The following is a 17,999-nucleotide window of genomic DNA, read 5'->3' on the forward strand; positions in this document are numbered from 1 at the left end:
TGTATAAAACCAAGCTGCACCTCGACTACCTTGGGCACAAGTTCTCAGGACCTCCTGAGGGCTATGTCACAGGTCATGGTCACTCATATTTGACTAAGAATAATTCCCCTCAAATATTTTACAGAGTTGGACTCTTTAACACTCCCTGAAAATGTTCCATGTTACGCCTATTCATCACTCCTTTCCCACTATCACCCCTGACAACCATGTATCTTTTAACAGTGTCCACAGTTTTGATTTTTTCCAAATATCATATAGCTGAAGTCATACAGTATATAGCATTTTTAGATTGATTTTTCACTTAGTACTAATATGCATTTAACGTTCCTCCATGTCTTTTCATGGCTTGATTGCTCATTTCCTTATAGCAATAAATAGTATTCCATTATCTGCATGTACAATTATTTATTGTTCATATTGTTCGCTGCACCTGTAACCAAAGCACATGTTCAGTTGCTCACTGCTTAGAGTCCAATTAACAAGAGCAAGGTCTGAGATTGAAGAAAATGATTTTTTATCCTAAAGCTAGCTTAGAGGAAGTAGTACAGCCTCCTGCCTTAAGGGTACCGCTTCCACTTTGGGGCAGAAAGCAGGACCTTTTAAAAGGAAACGAGGCATGGACAGCATGCAGGGAAGGGGCAAGGGGGGTCTGCATGAATTATCTACTGGGTGGTCAAGTTGGAGCCTTCATGGGTAGAACTGGGTTGTAAGGTGGCTGTTGTCTTGAGATACCCTCCAGGTAAGAGAGAATTTCATAGAGGCCATACTTTAGGCTGTACATTGACTGTTGTCTCCTGAGGCAATGTTTTGGTGGGAGAGAGTTCCGGTTCTGGAGCTTCTAAGTAAGCAAATAGTTAGATAAGCTCGCCCTATAAGAAATATCTGGTGAAGGGAAGATAAGGGTTATAATTGAATTTCTGAAGGGTTAAGTAGGCAGTGGGGGAAAGGAGGAAAGAGAAAAAAAGAAAACATAATTTAAAAAATAACTCATTTTCATTCTCTTAGAAAAATGACGGTACTCAGTTAAACACCTACTGAAAGATGTCTTGGCTACTTCCAAGTTTTGGCAATTATGAATAAAGCTGCTATACACATCTGGGTGCAGATTTTTGTGTAGACATAAGTTTTTAACTCGTTTGGGAAAATATCAAGGAGCAAGACTGCTAGGCTGTTGTAAGGTGAGAGTATGTTTAGTTTTGTAAGAAACTGTCAATCTCTTTTTTAAAGTGACTGTACCATTTTGCTTCCCACTAACAAGGAGTGAGAGCTCCTGTTGCTTGACATCTGTGTCATCATTTGGTGGTGTTAGTGTCCTGTATTTGGGCGATTCTAGTAGGTAAGTAATGGTATCTTATTATTGCTTTAATTTAAATTTCCCTAATGACACATGATGTGGAGCATCTTTTCATATGCTTACTTGCCCTGTGTATATCTCCTTTGGTGAAGTAACTATTCAAGTCTTTTGCTCATTTTTTAATCAGGTTGTTCCTTTTATTGTTTTTGAGTTTTAAGCATTCTACATATTTTGGTACTAGTCCTTCACTAGATGTGTTTTGCAAATATTTTCTTCTAGACTGTGACCCATCTTTTCATTCTCTTGATAGTGTCTTTTGAAGAGCAGAAATGTTTAATGGCAATATACTCCAACTTATCAATTATTTCTTTTATGGATTGTGTTTTTGGTATACAAAGAAAGCATATTTTGGGTTAGTAAAGCCTCTGACTTCTGACTCTAGCTTTATTTTCTGCCTTTCTTCACCTGTCCACCTCTTATTTTCAATAGATGTTTGCTGTGGACTTTGTGAGCAGTGGGGATTGAGAGACAGCAAGATGACAAAGGCAGTGTTCTCATGTAGCTCATATACCAAGGTAGAAACAGATCATAAACATATTGACAAACAAATAGAGAATTTCAAAGGAAGTTAGTGCTATGAAGTCTGTAAATCAAAAAATATGGTGGAGTGTAATTCAGGATATTAGGGTGGTCAAGGAAGGCTGTCTTGTGGAGATGAAATCCCAGCTGACACCAGTAAGATGAGAGTCAGTCATGCAAACATCTGTGGGAGGCATGGGTCCATCTTATGGCTTCCTCCATGCTGCTTATTCTGCCTAGACCATTTCTTCATTGATCCCTGTCTATGAAAGCCCCGCCTCCTTTGAGTGCCACCTCCTCCAGGATGCCTTTTCTGACCTCCCCCCAATTCAATGCCATCTCTCTTGCTGCTGCTGATCCCCTTGGTAGTAAGGCCAGCATATGCCTTCTGTTAGTCTGGGCTATTTTAATTACAAATGACTGGACCACTGAAATGCACATAAGAAAACAAGATGGCATGGGTTTAGTAAGCAAACACTTAAAAATGGACAGGTATGAACTTCCAAACCCTGCTTCCTAAAATCAGGAGACTAGTGCATGCTTTTTGAAGGCAGAGATTTATTCTTTCTGACCATGCTAATCGCTGTGCCTTACAAACTTTAGATGCTAATAAAATATCTGTTGAATAAATCTTTGTGTTCCATTTATCATTGTTATTATTGACTATTACTTTTTGAGCACTTATGCTGTGCGAAGCATTGTGCTAAGAATTGCTTGTGCATACCCTTATTTATCCCACATAAGTAGTCTGTGATTTGGAAATTGTGATTATTTCTGCCTTACAGTGTTTTCACTAAAAATAGTCAACTACAACAATAACAAGAAGACAAAGTATTATTCCATGATTTTTTTTTCTTTGACTCAGAACAACTTGGTAAGGCACAACCCCTTTAAAAACTTTCAACTCACCTACCCTTTCCACAAGGTGCTAATTTAGGTGAAAAGCTAACAACACACAATCTAAAGGGAACTGTCACAATTTATTTTCCTTAAAGACAAATTATTCAGCAACTGAACCTCCATTAAAGACTTAATTGTAAGGTGCTACTAGATTTGGGAAAGGGGAAGTTATCCATTAGTTTAATTTAAAAAATGGAGATTAGGCCGGGCGCGGTGGCTCACGCCTGTAGTCCCAGGGCTTTGGTAGGCTTAGGCGGGCGGATCACGAGGTCAGGAATTCGAGACCATCCTGGCTAACACGGTGAAACCTCGTCTCTACTAAAAATACAAAAAAATTAGCTGGTGCATGGTGGCAAGCGCCTGTGGTCCCAGCTACCTGGGAGATTGAGGCGGGAGAATGGCGTGAACCCGGGAGGCAGAGTTTGCAGTGAGCCGAGATTGTGCCACTGCACTCCAGCCTGGGGGACAGAGCCAGACTCAGTCTCAAAAATAAATAAATAAATAATAAAATAATAAAAAATGGAGATTAAATTACGGGTCTGTTAGAGCTACCTTAGGCTGTAAGTGCCATGTTCATTCATTTTGATGAACAGCAAAGTTCACTGGGTCTAGGGCTGTTACCAGTAGGGTGTTCTCCACGAAACTGTCTCCCAGGCAGTTTCTTTTATCCATTGACCTTTCAATGATTTGTGTTCACAGTGCTGTAAGGTCACCAGTCCCCACTCTCACTGCCAGCTCTTTTCCAGGATAGACTTTTTTTTTCATTTCATTGGTTCTGTGGAAGACAAACGCCATTTTGACCATGGAGCTATCATTCTTTGCCCATTATCACACTCCATCCATGGGTCCATTAGCAAATTAGCAACTGGAAATGACACCCAGGAGGGAAATTCTCCTTAGAAACAAGGTGAGAATTTGTTATTGACAATATTATCCTTTGGATCAGAAAGGCTTACTTGTGATGTATATTCAAAGAAGCTTTCCTAAATCTAAAAGAACTCCTATGTATTTACCTTATTGTGTGCCAATTTTCATATTCCTTTGTATTACCATTCTACCTTATACATTTTGACATTTTCCCTTTCATGTGGGATCATGAGATATGCTAAGTGGATATTATCTCCATTTTACACATGAGAAAACGAGAGATCAGAAGGGTTAAATGACTTGCCCTGCTTTAATCATCCCTCCTCTTATCGCCAAATAACTGGCAAAGGGATTGTATTACTTTCCTAGGGCTGCCAGGAGAAAGTGCCAAGAAGTGGGTAGCTTAAATCACAGAAACGTGTAGTCCGACAGTTTTGGAGGCAAGAGTCTCAAATAAAGGTTTTGGTGACGGTGTTCCTCCTGAGGGCTGTGAACGAAGAATCTGTTCCAGGCCTGTCTCCTTGGCCTATAGATGGCTGTCTTCCTACTCACATGGCATTCTCCCTGCATGTGAGCCTGTCCCCAAATATCCCCTTTTTATAAAGAGACCAGTCATATTGGATTAGGGCCCCCTTTTTAAATTAGATACCTCTGTAAAAGACCCTTTCTCCAAATAGGGCCATATTCTGAGATACTGGGAGTGGGACTTCAACACATAAATTTTGAGGGACACAGTTTGGGGAAACTTATGGGAATAAATCTGGCTCAATTACTTCCCACTGGTTATGGAATAAAGTGTAAGTTTCTTGTTATGACCCATGACTTCTTTCTTGATGTGGCCTGACCTCAGCCTAATCTCTTACTGCTGCCCACCAGAAACTGTAGCCATAGTTTACTTCATAAAAACATTTTACTAAGTATTGAGCATTTAATATCTGTTTATATTTATTTATTGCAAAATATTTATTGAGCATTTAACATATAATGCTAAGTGCTTCACATGCTTAAATAGTGTACACATATGCTCAGCTCCTAATTATCACCCTATCATAGACTTATCCATTTATGCATTCAGTCATTCATTCATTAGAAGTCTTTTATAAATGCCGATTACTACAAAGCTTTGTTCAAATTGTAGGGTATACAGCATGGCTGTCACGAAAATGGAAAAATATATCCCCAGCCTCACAAACTTATATTCTGGTGGGAGAAAACATAAACTTGAAGAGAAATTAAAGCATTATATAGTGCTGTAGAAGGAATTTGAACAGGAATGAAGGTACTGGAGGGGCAAGGTGTGATTTTTTAAAATTATGTAAAATAATTTCATACTTATGGAAAACTTGAAGGAATACTCTTTATCCATATTCCTCAAATGTCATTCTGAAATAAATTTAAACTTATAAAGAAGTTACAAGAAGAGTACAAACAAGTCATGTATCTCCTTGATGCAGAATTGTTGATTGTTTATTTGCCAATGTTTGCTCACAACCTACACCTTTTCAATCTCTCTCTCTCTCTCTCTGTCTCTCTCTCTCTCACCCCTTCCACCCTTAACAGATATCCAGCTATGCTGTAATTCCAATTGACCTTGGCTCCTGGGCAAACTATTTCTCCCTGTTCATTCTGAGGACCCTGATCATTCACCTATTCACATCTGCAACCTTCTCAAGACCCCACCTTGACACTATTGCCTCTGCAATTCCCTTCATTTCCTTAGTCCACATGCCGCCAATCTCCAGAGGAAGGGAAGGGAAAAGATCAGAAGGAAAAGCCTGCGGGATTTGTAAATAGAGATGTAGACATTGAAGCTTAGAGGATTAATTTGTGCAAACTCAGCCAGCAGTAGGTGGTGGAGCCTTTCTATCAGACATGAGCAATAGAACTAATTCTTGGCCACTGTGCTGTATTTTCTCATTTACTAAGTGGGGAACTGAGGGTTAGAATGGATAAGGAACTTCCAGGTTATTTTATGACCTACTGCCCTGTGTAGTGTCTTTAGCCTGAAATCCTGCTCCTTTCCTACTGCCCCAGAAAATACATACTCTTCAAAGTTCAGAGCAATCATCACTGTAAGGTAAAATTGCTTCTGATTCTCCTTCATCTGAATACAATTGAACACTCATCTTTTCTAGTTTGCCTCAAGTGCCCTAAAACCTTCTATGCAGGCTTCAGCCTCATCACCTAATACATTTTAGGACACCTACTTGTCCCCAACCTCATCTGTCTGCTCCACAGATGGCTTCTCTGTGGTAGTGAGAGGGTTTGACACAGTCATTCTTATATCTTCTGGGCCTGGCACAGAGTAGGTGCTAAGAAATGATTATTGTATAGGCAAAATGAAACAACTTTTTGAAGTAGGCAGATCTTTTCAATTATTCTTCCCCTGAAGAGTTCCTACATATTTTATAATAACAATAGGTTGTGTTCTAAAAGTTTTATTAGAGGAATTTTTGCAGTAGTGATCAATTCATTTAAAATCACACATAATATATGTATATATATTATTTTTTTTAACCAAAACTTTAGGCACAAGCTTGTTCACATTTACGTCAGAAGGAAAGTAAGTTTTTAAAACACACTTTCTTTTCAAGATTTACATGATAGGGAGAGTTGCCTCCATCACAGGAGGCGGGACACGTCTGGCAGTGCTGAGAGGCAGTGACTCCCCATACAAGTGCTAGTTTGAAAGGCTGCCCATTGCTGGTGAAAGACACAGCAGCTAACAGACAAAAGTCCACAACCCAGGTATGTTACCCCACCTGGAGTCCATGCCTGCCTCTCTCACAACTTCACCTGCTCTCCACCTGGCCTCCCAGGCTGACTTTAGCCCCCATGTAAGCTTTGTTAGGCCAAAGTCTGTCGTTTACCATCTCAACTGACTTTGACCAAATATTACAAAATGCAGATAGATGTTTATTTTGTATGCTGATAACTACGATTGGTTGAGCACTCATATGTGCTGAAGTGTCACATTTTGTCTATCAGAATCACATAGGAACAGGATAAGGATGAATTTAGCTTAACCCCATTAAAAGTGTGGATACTGGATTCAAATTGCTGAAGTTTAAATCCTGCTTCTGCCACATTGTACAATTGCCTTGTATAAACCTCACAGCCATCCCGCAAGTCAGGTAATAACATCTCCAATTTACTAATACGGAAGCTGAGGCTGAGCAAGTTGAATTTGCTTCCAAATTTGTACAGCAGGAGGCAGAGCTGAGATGGATGCAGGTTTGCATAGATGATGGCTGAAACCCTCTCTTGCTGCTTAAAATCCTTCCCTTTTGTCACTTCATCTGCCCATGATACCCCTCATGCTAAACTATAATATTGACTGGCTGAAACTATACATAGTGCATGCTCCTGAGAATTATAAAACCCCAACCTCTCCCAAAAAGAATTTACTATGCTCCAGAATGTGGAGTTTAAATAGTTATTATCCCATTTTTTTTTAAGATGTCTTGTCCAAAGTTACCCATAACATGCCAAAAACTTTTCAATCCCTATTTCCAATATTCATTTTCTAAATAAACTATGACTTACATGCTAACAAAAGTTGTATTAATCCTAGACGTAACATAATAATGCAATAACCAGTATGTTTGGTTGGACCCTCATTTCTGTGGACATTTTATTCAGAACCTCACTGTGCTTCCATCTTTCACATGTGTTTAATGCTATACCATCCCCCCTTCTTGCTGGCTCATACTGCTGACAACTGTTGGTTATATATGTTTGTTCCTTCAATAATCAGTATTCTGGGGAGTTTTTTATGAGGATACTATTAATCTTATCTCAACAAGAAGTTGAGTATGCTTTCACCTTATACATCAACATAAAAGTTCAATTAATTTTCAAAGTATTGAGCACTGAACTCTGCAATTACAAATTAGATGCTAATTAATGCTCTTTTACTTGCTCATTTATTTGGAATCTTTTTTTCCTCTCTAATGCTCTTTCACTTGCTCATTTATTTGGAATCTTCTCTTTTTTCCTCCCTGTCAGAGCCCAAGTAAGTATGTAAATTCCATTAATTGTTTTTACTAACTCATTAAATGGGTTGTAGACCAAAGTAGTAATTTTGAAAATTATAGCCATCCAACACCACCTACATTTGTAAAAGATGCAACATTCTAAAGGATATTGTTAACTAGACAGCAATTAAAAACTGCAGGGAAAGCACTCCCCTGCAAGATATGTGATGACTTTATTTTAATGAATTTCTGAGATAAGATAAATTCTTTAAGGGATATATCTAACTTTGAGATTTCATGAAATTGCTGCTAGTAAAAGAGTGAAAAGAAACATATCATTTGATGTTTTAATATGAAGATGATTGGAAGATACGAGAAAAGGCCTGAACATATGCAGAAAAACTAAAATTTATTTACTTATATACATTTTGTTTCACAGTTTTAACAATTCTGTTCCAAGGTTTTATACCCATTTTATAGATGAGACAACTGAGGCTCAGAGTCCTGAAGTAACTTATGCAATGCTTTTCTGAGGGGAGCATTCCAAGCAGAGGGACCCATGTGAAAAGCTGAAGACAAAGAAACATGTGGAGTTAGAATTAAAGGAAGATCAACATGCCTGGAGTATAGGGACTGGGGACCAAGGCCTGAGCTAAGGCCCATGTAGTAATCAGAGCCGCACATGCAGACTTTTCTAAGAAATATTAAGGATCTGGGGTTTCATGTCTCATGGTTTGAAAAGACCACTCTTTCCACAATATGAAGAATGGCCTGGGGATGAAAAGTGGGAGACAAGATGCCAGAGTGCTGACAAAGCCCTGGGGAGATGGTGACAGCAAGGACTGCAGAAGAGGAGAGTAGTGACAGATTTAGTGGGTGAGAGTGTCAGGGATCACTCATGATGCCAGCAAAATGGGTGATGTGGGAAAAGAGACATGTGAGGATGATTTCCAGGTTTTCAGACTTGTCACCTGTGGGAAAGGTGATGCCCTTTTTGAAGTAGAGAGTGCCGGAGGAAGAGAAATTAACAGGGAGTTTGAGTTTGTTCTAGGCCATGAAGAGTTGAATTATGACATGTAGAAAAGATATTTGAATGTACAGCTACAAAGTTCAGAGTAGATATCTATACTGAGTTTGAAAGCAAAAAAGGAACAACATTTAAAATTTTTTTCAGTGTTTCTCTAAATGTTTTTAACATTACTTATATCAGAAGTGCTTGCATATCTCTCATGACTCAATAGTTCTCAGACTTTAACATCCCTCGAAATCACCTGGTTATAGTGAAGAGAGGAAGTTGAAAGCTCTACAGTTTGCTTGCTTTGGTTTGAATCAGCTCTGACACTTTCTAGAATACATTTGCACAACTTGGTGCCTCTGTGCCTCTATTTCTTTCTCTAGAAAATGGGGATAATACCTACTTCATTTGGGTTTCTTGAAGCTTAAATACAAAAATAGGGACATAAGGAATTAAGCCAAGTAAGCTAGTACATATAAAGGCTTTGGAACACTTAGTGGCACTTAGTAAACAGTCAAAAAAGGCTGGTGTAGCCACGATTGTTTTCCAGATAATTTTTTAAAATGTAGATTCATGAATGGCAGGCACAGGATTTTGATGTCGACATCGAGTTACAGAACAAAGTGAGCATTTCAGTGTGGATTTGGTGGTGTTTCGGACGGGAGATAGATGATTAATTAGCATTCAGTGACTCTGGGCAGGATAATCTTGGACTCTACCACACCTATTAAATCACAATCTCTTGGTTCAGAGGACAGGAAATCTATATTTCTGAATAAACTCCCCAGGTCTTGGTGATGTTGATCCACTGCCAGGCTTGAAAGTGGTTATATTAGACAAGATCCTATGATTCTCGTTGTGTCAGGTCTGGTTGTTCATGAAGATGTGCAGTCCTCCTTAAGATGTTACTTTTCTGGGAAGTAGATGGCCAGTCAGAAAGCACACTGAGTATGGGGTGTGAGTACATGACTAGCACTCAGCAATGGGCATGAACGGAAGTGATGTTTATCACTTCTGGGCCAAGACTTCTAAGAAGCAGCGGTGTCCTTTCCACCGTTTTTCCCCTTTGGCTCACGGAAGCAGAGAACACTGAGCACTAGGGGGTGCCGTAGCCATAAAATGAAAGGAACTGAGGGCATGGCCTTGATGACGGGATAGTCTGCTGTCACACAAATGAGGAAAAAAGCTTCTAAGATGTTAGGGAAATACTGGAAATTACTTGTAATGGCAGTTGGTGTTACTCTAATAGGTGCTTTAAACATGAGACTTCTCTCTAAGGCAATATTTATCTGAAACCTATTGATGGCGAGGGTCACTCCATCACAATCAATATGCTAGACTCTTATGATGAATAAAAAGATTTTGTTTGGTTCTTGAAATACAACTATCTGAACAATCCCTATTTTTTATTGTTTCTGATTGTTATTTTTTATTTTGTATTTAAAGTAGAATAATGACTAAAAGTGTGAATTAGGCTTACATCAAACATACGACCTCAATAATTGAACCTGCTGTCTGTAAACTCTCTTAATTTTTTCCGAGTACATATGTGTTACAAATTAGTGAAAATTAGTAGCTTTCTCTCTGTTATCAAAGCTCTTCGATGGCGCAGGAAAGGTTTCGTCTGAAAGTAAGTGATTGGTCTCTCTTCTGAATCTCTTCAGACAAACAAACGACTGTTTTTGTAAAATAAAAGAATGTGGTTTGTATCTAGATCATTACTTAAATTAATAAAAAAAAATTGCCAAGCAGTGTAAACATCAATATTTATGAATTATTACTCTTTAAAGAATGTTGGCTAAATTTACATATAGATTAAATTTATGAAATGTGATTTTCTTTCATTCTGATGACTTAATGTCACTTGTATTTCATAGGTAAGGTTCCAGCACAAAATGCTCTTTGTTTTTCTATGTGACTGAGGGCATGGAAGACCCCACATTTGATAGACCCCATGACATTAAATTACAAATTGAATTTGAGATGGCAAAGAAAGAGTATGTTGAGGCTTAGAAATTAGAACAACATGGAGGTAACACCCATGACCTGAGAAACTCACAATGAAGCTTCCTCCTCTTGAAAAGGCATTTACAAAGCACAGTTTTTATTACTGAGGCCATATGTTTGATATATCAGCCTTTGATTAACACCCGCCCCACTTGTTCTTTTCATGGAGAGGACATGGATCTCCATTCCTGGAGTTTTATTATATGAACACACACACACACACACACACACTCCCCATTAAATTGCAAACTGATTTTGAAAAGCAGCAAAAAGATACGGTAGAAAGTGACTGAGGCCTAGAAATTAGGATGATGCAAAGTTAATATGTTACCTGAGAAATTAATAATCATCTTTCCTGCTTGCTAATGAGAGTTTACAGACAGCAGGTTCAATTATTGAGGCCGTATGTTTGATGTCAGCCTTTGATCGGCACTGACTCAGCTTGTTCTCTGCGGGGAAAAGACTTTAATCTCCTTTTCTTGTAGTCTCTTGCACATACACACCCCTCCCACATAACTTGACTGGATAAAAGAGAAAGCAGACGCTTATGTTTTCACTTTGATTGTTTCATGCTTTAGATTGAAATGGCTTTCCTATTTTGACGGTAGTGACAAGACTTAACTTTTTTTAAAAATCTTTTGTTACTTTTTCCCCAAGGGCATGTGATTTAACCCAGTCAGCTTCCTAACGATCACTAATTTCTCAAGAAACACCACATGTAAGGGTACTTAGACACTGTACTCTTCCTACCTCTTCTACTCCTGTCTATCACACTGGCCCAGTCCCTTCACTTCTCTACACATCAGTTCCTTCAACCAGTAAGGGGAGTCTGTAATAGGTTGTAATATGGAGCTTCTCAAATCATTGGGATGATTAAACAAGATTGTAATGTTTCTTTCTCAAAGTCCATGTCTGATACTTCTACCACTGTCTCTTAATTACTAGCAGAACCAGGGAAGGTGATTGTAGTCTTACAGGGAGACTTTTCTACTAGTTGCCAGTTTAACTTCTCCGAATGAACTAAAAATGGGTTTAGGAGGGAGTCAGGTCACTGGAAGAGAGGAATAGGAATTGATCAGCAAGTCATGCACAGAATATTAATAAATCAATCAGAGAGAGTGATCACTGTGTCATTCTCAAAATATGTTTTCTAACCCAGCAAACTTGCCTCAGTTGCTTACTAAATATTTAGATTCCTGGATCTGATAGGAGACTCATTGGAAAAGAAGGTCTGGAGTTGGGGTCTAGGAAGCTGCTTTTTGAACAAGATTCCCATGTGATCATAGCACATGTGTAAGTGTTGTGCACTGTAATGGAAGTTTTAAATGGGATATAAACAAAATACTCAAAGTAAATGGTTTTCCGTTTTTCATTTTGATATATTAACTGACAATCCTTTCCCGTTTCTCCTCACCACACCCATATTCGGACCTTTTTTTTTTTCTCATTTTCCCTGGAATTCAACAGGACCAGCTCTCTTTTCCCAAAGCCAGAAGAATGATAAAACACAGTCCTAGCGGGTATAGAAGTAAAGGTGTGCTTTAAGCCATTGCAAATTCTTATTATAAACAGAAATATATAACATGAATAAATAAATTAGAAAATCAACACGTGACTCTACAAGGAGCCTTGAGTCTCTGCTCCTCAGATCCAAGAGCAGTTATGAAGTTGGCAAAATAAGTCACAGTCTTTGCAACCTCCCTCCAGAATTATCACCAGCTCCACAAAACAAGTATGAAATGAAAGCCTTTCCTTGTGGGTGAACATTATTGCCTATCACTGCCAAGTTGAAAGTTACAGTTAAAATGCCTTATCCATTATCCCCACTTGTCCATGTGTTTTAACACCTCAAGATGAGATTAGCTTTCACACTCGGGCTCCATGTTGACTAGTGCTGTATTATTGATTTTCGTTTTTCATTAGGAACAAGCATCAATATTGTCTATACATTTGCTTTCAACCACCAAGAGTCAGGAGTGAAGTTTTATTTTGTCTTGTTTTGTTTTGTTTTGTTTGGGGAATAAAAAATACCTTTCAGTTTTCTGATTTTCCTGATGATTCTAATCTCCAGAAGAACTGTGAGGGACCCAGAGAATGGCTAAGAAACTCACTTCGCCATGTTGTTTACAGTTCTACATGTATCATATAGATTTCATGTCTCAGTGAACATACGTCTTTGACTACAGAGCACACACAGACACAGACGCATACTCGCACATAACCAAGTCTGTATAGAAGTTTGTAGATCAGCGTAGTAAAGCAAAATTCATAACCAGACTGATGGATACTTAATTCTATAAAAGTCTAAATTATTTTTTCAGTATCAGCTTCATTCTCTTGATTTTATTGTTTTCCTGGAAGGACATCAAAAGTCTAAAATTTGCTGCGGTTGATTTTGTTTTGTTTGGCTTCCTGTTGTTTGTGATAGGTGAGGTCTAAAAGAAGGCAGGGCCACTCACCAAAATGGAAATGCTTGATGGGTACCTTTGTTTTGCTTTATTTTCTCTATCTATTCCCCTCCCTCTTTTGCCACCTGTCTCCCTCTCTCTAAATTCTATGAACTAATGTTTAGTGGGCATTTGGTATATTACAGGTCCTGTACTATGGCATTTACTTCATTTACAAAACTAGACAGAAGAGGTACTTGAATTTAGACAAGGGAGTAAGTTACTCAAGATCATAAAGCTAGTAAATGAAAGGGCCAGCTCACTCACTTATTCATTCATTAATGCCACCAATATTTATAGCTGACTTACGTACCGCTGTTCTTGATCCTGGGGTGCGGCAGTGGTGTCCCTGCCTCATGGAGCTTTTATTCGAAGGGGGAGATGAACACACACACAGACGCACACTATGGACTCCAAAAGCTATGGAGAAAAATGAAAGAAGATAAAGACTAGAAACAAATGAAGATCACATATTAGTTTAGACAGGTGATCAGAAAAGGCATTTATAAGAATGAGACATGTGAACTAAATAAAACTGAATGTTTGGAAGCAATGGATGATGTGGGTATTTGGAAGATGTCAAATTTTATATTATCTGTAAGTACCTGTACAATCAGTTTTTGCCTCCCTTATAATCTTATTTTTTCCTATGCTGTCATGCATTCTAAACATTCCCGATTTTCTCTTTGTTTCCTAATGGGCTATACATCTTCTTAGTTTAGAATTCCCACCTGTGCTCCTTTTTTTCCTCGTAAAATTGCCTCCACACAGTTTTTTTTTGTTGTTGTTTTTTGTTTGTTTGTTTGTTTTCTGGCTGTTTTCTGCTCCTATACCATGGAGTATGTGTCGCGGTAGCAGAGTATTCACAAATTGCAATTTATCTGATTGTGTATCCTGTTAAACTGTAAGATCCATGAAAGAAGTAGTTATATCCCCAAATTAATTAAAAGCATAGAATCACGCAGAAGGATGTAGGCCAATGATCAGAGTAGCCAAAAGATGAAAAGAACTGGGTGTCCATCAATGAAGGAACAAATAAACAAAGTAGGCTATACACATACAATATAATATTCATCCATAAAGAGACAAAACTCTGATACATGTGACAACATGGATACAACTTAAAAAACATGCTAAATGAAATCAGACACAGAAGGACAAATATCATATAATTCCACTTATGATGAGGTACCTAAAATAGGCAACTTCATAGAGATAGTAGAATAGAGGTTAAGAGAAAACAGGAGAGGAAGGGGGAACTTTTTAATGGGTTCAGAGTTTCTGCTTAAGATGATAACATTCTGGAAATAAATCATAGTTGTGGTTACACAAAATAGTGAATTTATTTAATGCCACTAAATTATACACTTAAAGTGGCTAAAGTGGCAATTTTTAAAGATATATTTTATCACAATATAAAAGAACCCATGGAGGAAGTTTCTTTTATTCTTCCACAATTATATCCCTAGAACCTTGAACAGGACCTGACAGACACAGCAGATGCTTAACACATGTTTACAGAATGAATGAGCCAATATTAAGTTCAGCTTTATGTTTGGGACCCATCTATGCACTTAACCGCTGCATAGGTGATTTTCAGAGTGTTATGCAAGCATCTTGCAGATGATTTCAGGTGGAGTTTAAAGTGGTTTTAGGTGGAACAGAGCCACAACATCACCACCATGTGACACAGCACTATGTCTCACATACACACACAAAGGTTTTGACGGACTCTGATTATTGCTACTTTTAAAATTCCTGTTTTTCAGATCAAAGTGAGTCTCATTTTTGTTCTTTCTTCAATGCTCTTGTAACACTTTCTAAACTTTTATTTTTTCTTCCCTTTATCTTACCCTTGCCTCCACTTTTATTTTTTTGAGATAGAGTCCTGCTCTGTTGCCCAGTGAGCACCATCTCAGTTCCCTGCAACCTCCACCTCCAGAGTCTAAGTGATTCTCGTGCTTCAGCCTCCCGAGTAACTGGGATTATAGGCATGAGCTATCATGCCCAGCTAATTGTTTTAGTAGAGATGAGGCTTTACCATATTGCCCAGGGTGGTCTCTAACTCTTAAACTTAGGCAGTCTGCCTGCCTTAGCCTCCCAAAGTGCTGGGATTACAGGTGTGAGTCACTGCACCTGGCAACCCCCTTTCTTTTCTTTCTTTCTTTTCAGGATAAAGAAGAAACTTCAGGCTCAGATCTCCCCATCCCCCATGGGCAGCAACACTTAGAAACCAATCATACAATTTGTAATGTTGTTTTCTTGATCTTTGAAATGTAAAAGTGACACTGGCTTTTCATAGGTGGTTATAACACAACACATAAAATATTTTAAAGGATTTGATTTAAGGAGAATGTTAGAAAATAATAATAATACTGAGGGACTGTGGATATTGCCAAAACCAAAAAGGTATTACAAAGATGGCTGAGGGAGCTGAAGCTGTCCTAACTTGGGCTCCCTGCATTCCTGGGCTTGGGTCTGCGTTTCTCTTTGTCTACAGCTGTGCGGTTGGTGTCTGCCTCTCTTTCCTTTTGGCCCACGCTCTCTGTCCACTGCTCCATCTCTCGCCACCCCACGTGGTGCATCTCAGGCTGCTTTTGCATCGCTCTGTCTTCCACAGCATCCCGGGAGAAGGGAGAAAAGTGCTGCTAGTCTGGCAGGGGCTGTCTGTGTGGAATAATTGTGGTGTTTCCTTCTTCCAGATAGATTCTTCATTAAAAGTGCACAGCTGCTTGTTTTATTCATTACTTCTGACATGTCCCCTGAAAACTACTGAACTTTTCCCTGGCTGCCTTTAGTTTTTAGTGTTGGTTCCAAGTGAATAGCAATGACAGTAGTTACCAAAATACAAAGAGGTGGCGACTTGTTTTAGAGGGGAATGCTACTTTAAACTGAAGTGCATTTACTGGTTTTGTTTCATTCACCCAATACAGGCACACATGCATGCACACACACACACTCACAGTCCCTCTTATGATTTAGAACCACAGATTATGGATACTAGATGTGGGTTGATAGGCTGGTGATTAACTGAGTCCTCCATAGGAAAGGAGAGTCAGACCACTTCTCTTGGGAGTGGAAACTCAAACATGGAACGTGATATGTGTGTGTGTGTGTCCGTGTGCTATATTGATAATAAAGACATTAGCTTTCTTATTTCTCCTGTGTAATCTTAGCTCCAAGACAGCTCCCTACCTTCCTTTTCACTGTATTAAACAATGGGGCGGCAAACTTTGGCATATTCGAGGTCACCCTCTACTTCTATATCATGTTTTCATCAGAAGCCATGGTAAAAAAAATTAAGTATAACATGCACAGAGTTGTGTAAATCCAGGACAGGACTTCTACAGAGATGCACAGAAGGAAGGTAGGGGTCAGACACGTAGCACAAAATTCTTAAACCTTGACTTTTTCCCTAAAAGGCTCATTTACAGTCTCTCTCTCTCTCTCTCTCTCTCTCTCTCTCTCTCTCTCTCCCTGTGTGTGTGTGTGTGAGAGAGAGAGAGAGACTAATGCACAAACACATTCTGAATTAATCTCCAAGAAAACAGCATTCACGCATCAATGCAGGCAGCTCCTTGCAACATGCTTTACACTTCACAGAAACCAGGACAGTCAGGGAAGCCCTGAATGGAATAGATGCTTCCTTTTCTTCAGCAAAAGAGCTGAGATGAATGACAGGAGTGTGGTTGTGACTGCTAGGGTCTGTCCCTGCTTTTATCTGCACAAGTTATGAACCAGCCTGCATTCTTCTTACTCCTTACCTCTGACCTCGCTTTACTGAGACATTTATAGATATAGATATAGCCTCTGTTGCTCCCTAAATCTCACCATCACCACAGTGCATCTAATTCTGGTTCACTACCTAACCATCTAACTACGATTCACTAGTTCCAGTGTTCTCTTTCTGTTAGAGATGATAAATGGAATGGCCCATTTGTCACCCATACAGGGTTAGAGCTGTGTTGCACTGAAATCTAATGTCTCTTAACCTGTATGACTCAATGGCACATTTACACATTGTTTTAAATTATTTTGAATCAGATCATATTTTCAAACTATTCCAGATCATAGGTTAGTATCTCTCTGGGTAAGATGGCTTTCTCTTTCTGCCAGTTTCCTTAATTTCTGTCACTTTCCTTAAAATTGTTTAGCTCCTGTGAGCAGTACCTTGAGAACAGTCCTTTTATCTGGTGAAGAAAGGATGGAGAGAACAATACCATCAGAGTCAAGGACCTGCGTTTTCTCCTTATTCCCAAGCTCCTGACTTCTGAGTGATCTTTGGAGAATGTCTAATATTTTTGAATCTCATTTTTTCCATGGGACAAATGGAGCAATAAACATTGACCTCCCCTTATTATTGCTAAAATAAACATTGATCTCCCCTTATTACTATATTATTATATTATAAAATATACATGTATTATTATAAAATAATATATATTGTATTTCATTATTATAAAACTAATTGTGTTTTTTCTTTTACCATTACTTTCAATTGCAAAAACTGCAATTACTTTTGCACCAAACTAATATTACAGGGTCCCAGTTAGAAAATGAGTAGAAATCTATATTGTTAATGAACTTTATCCACAGTCTATATACAATTATTTAAATTATAGCCATATTTTATAGTATCTTTATGAATTACATTTATCAAAGTAATACATAGCATGGTTAAAAAAATTCAGTTAAATTTTAATGAAAAGTGACAATTTTTTACCTCATTGTTCCTTGCCTGAAGACTATCTCCCTGGAAGCTTTTATTTTAATACTTTCTGGCTTTTGATTTTAACAATTTCTGTCTTTAAGTTAATATCATAATGGCAGAATTAAGTTCACACATAACAATATTAACCTTAAATGTTAATGGACTAAATGCTCCAATTAAAAGACACAGACTGGCAAACTGG

The sequence above is a fragment of the Colobus angolensis genome, unplaced genomic scaffold, assembly GCF_000951035.1.
Source record: "Colobus angolensis palliatus isolate OR3802 unplaced genomic scaffold, Cang.pa_1.0 Scaffold75, whole genome shotgun sequence".
Taxonomy (NCBI): domain Eukaryota; kingdom Metazoa; phylum Chordata; class Mammalia; order Primates; family Cercopithecidae; genus Colobus; species Colobus angolensis.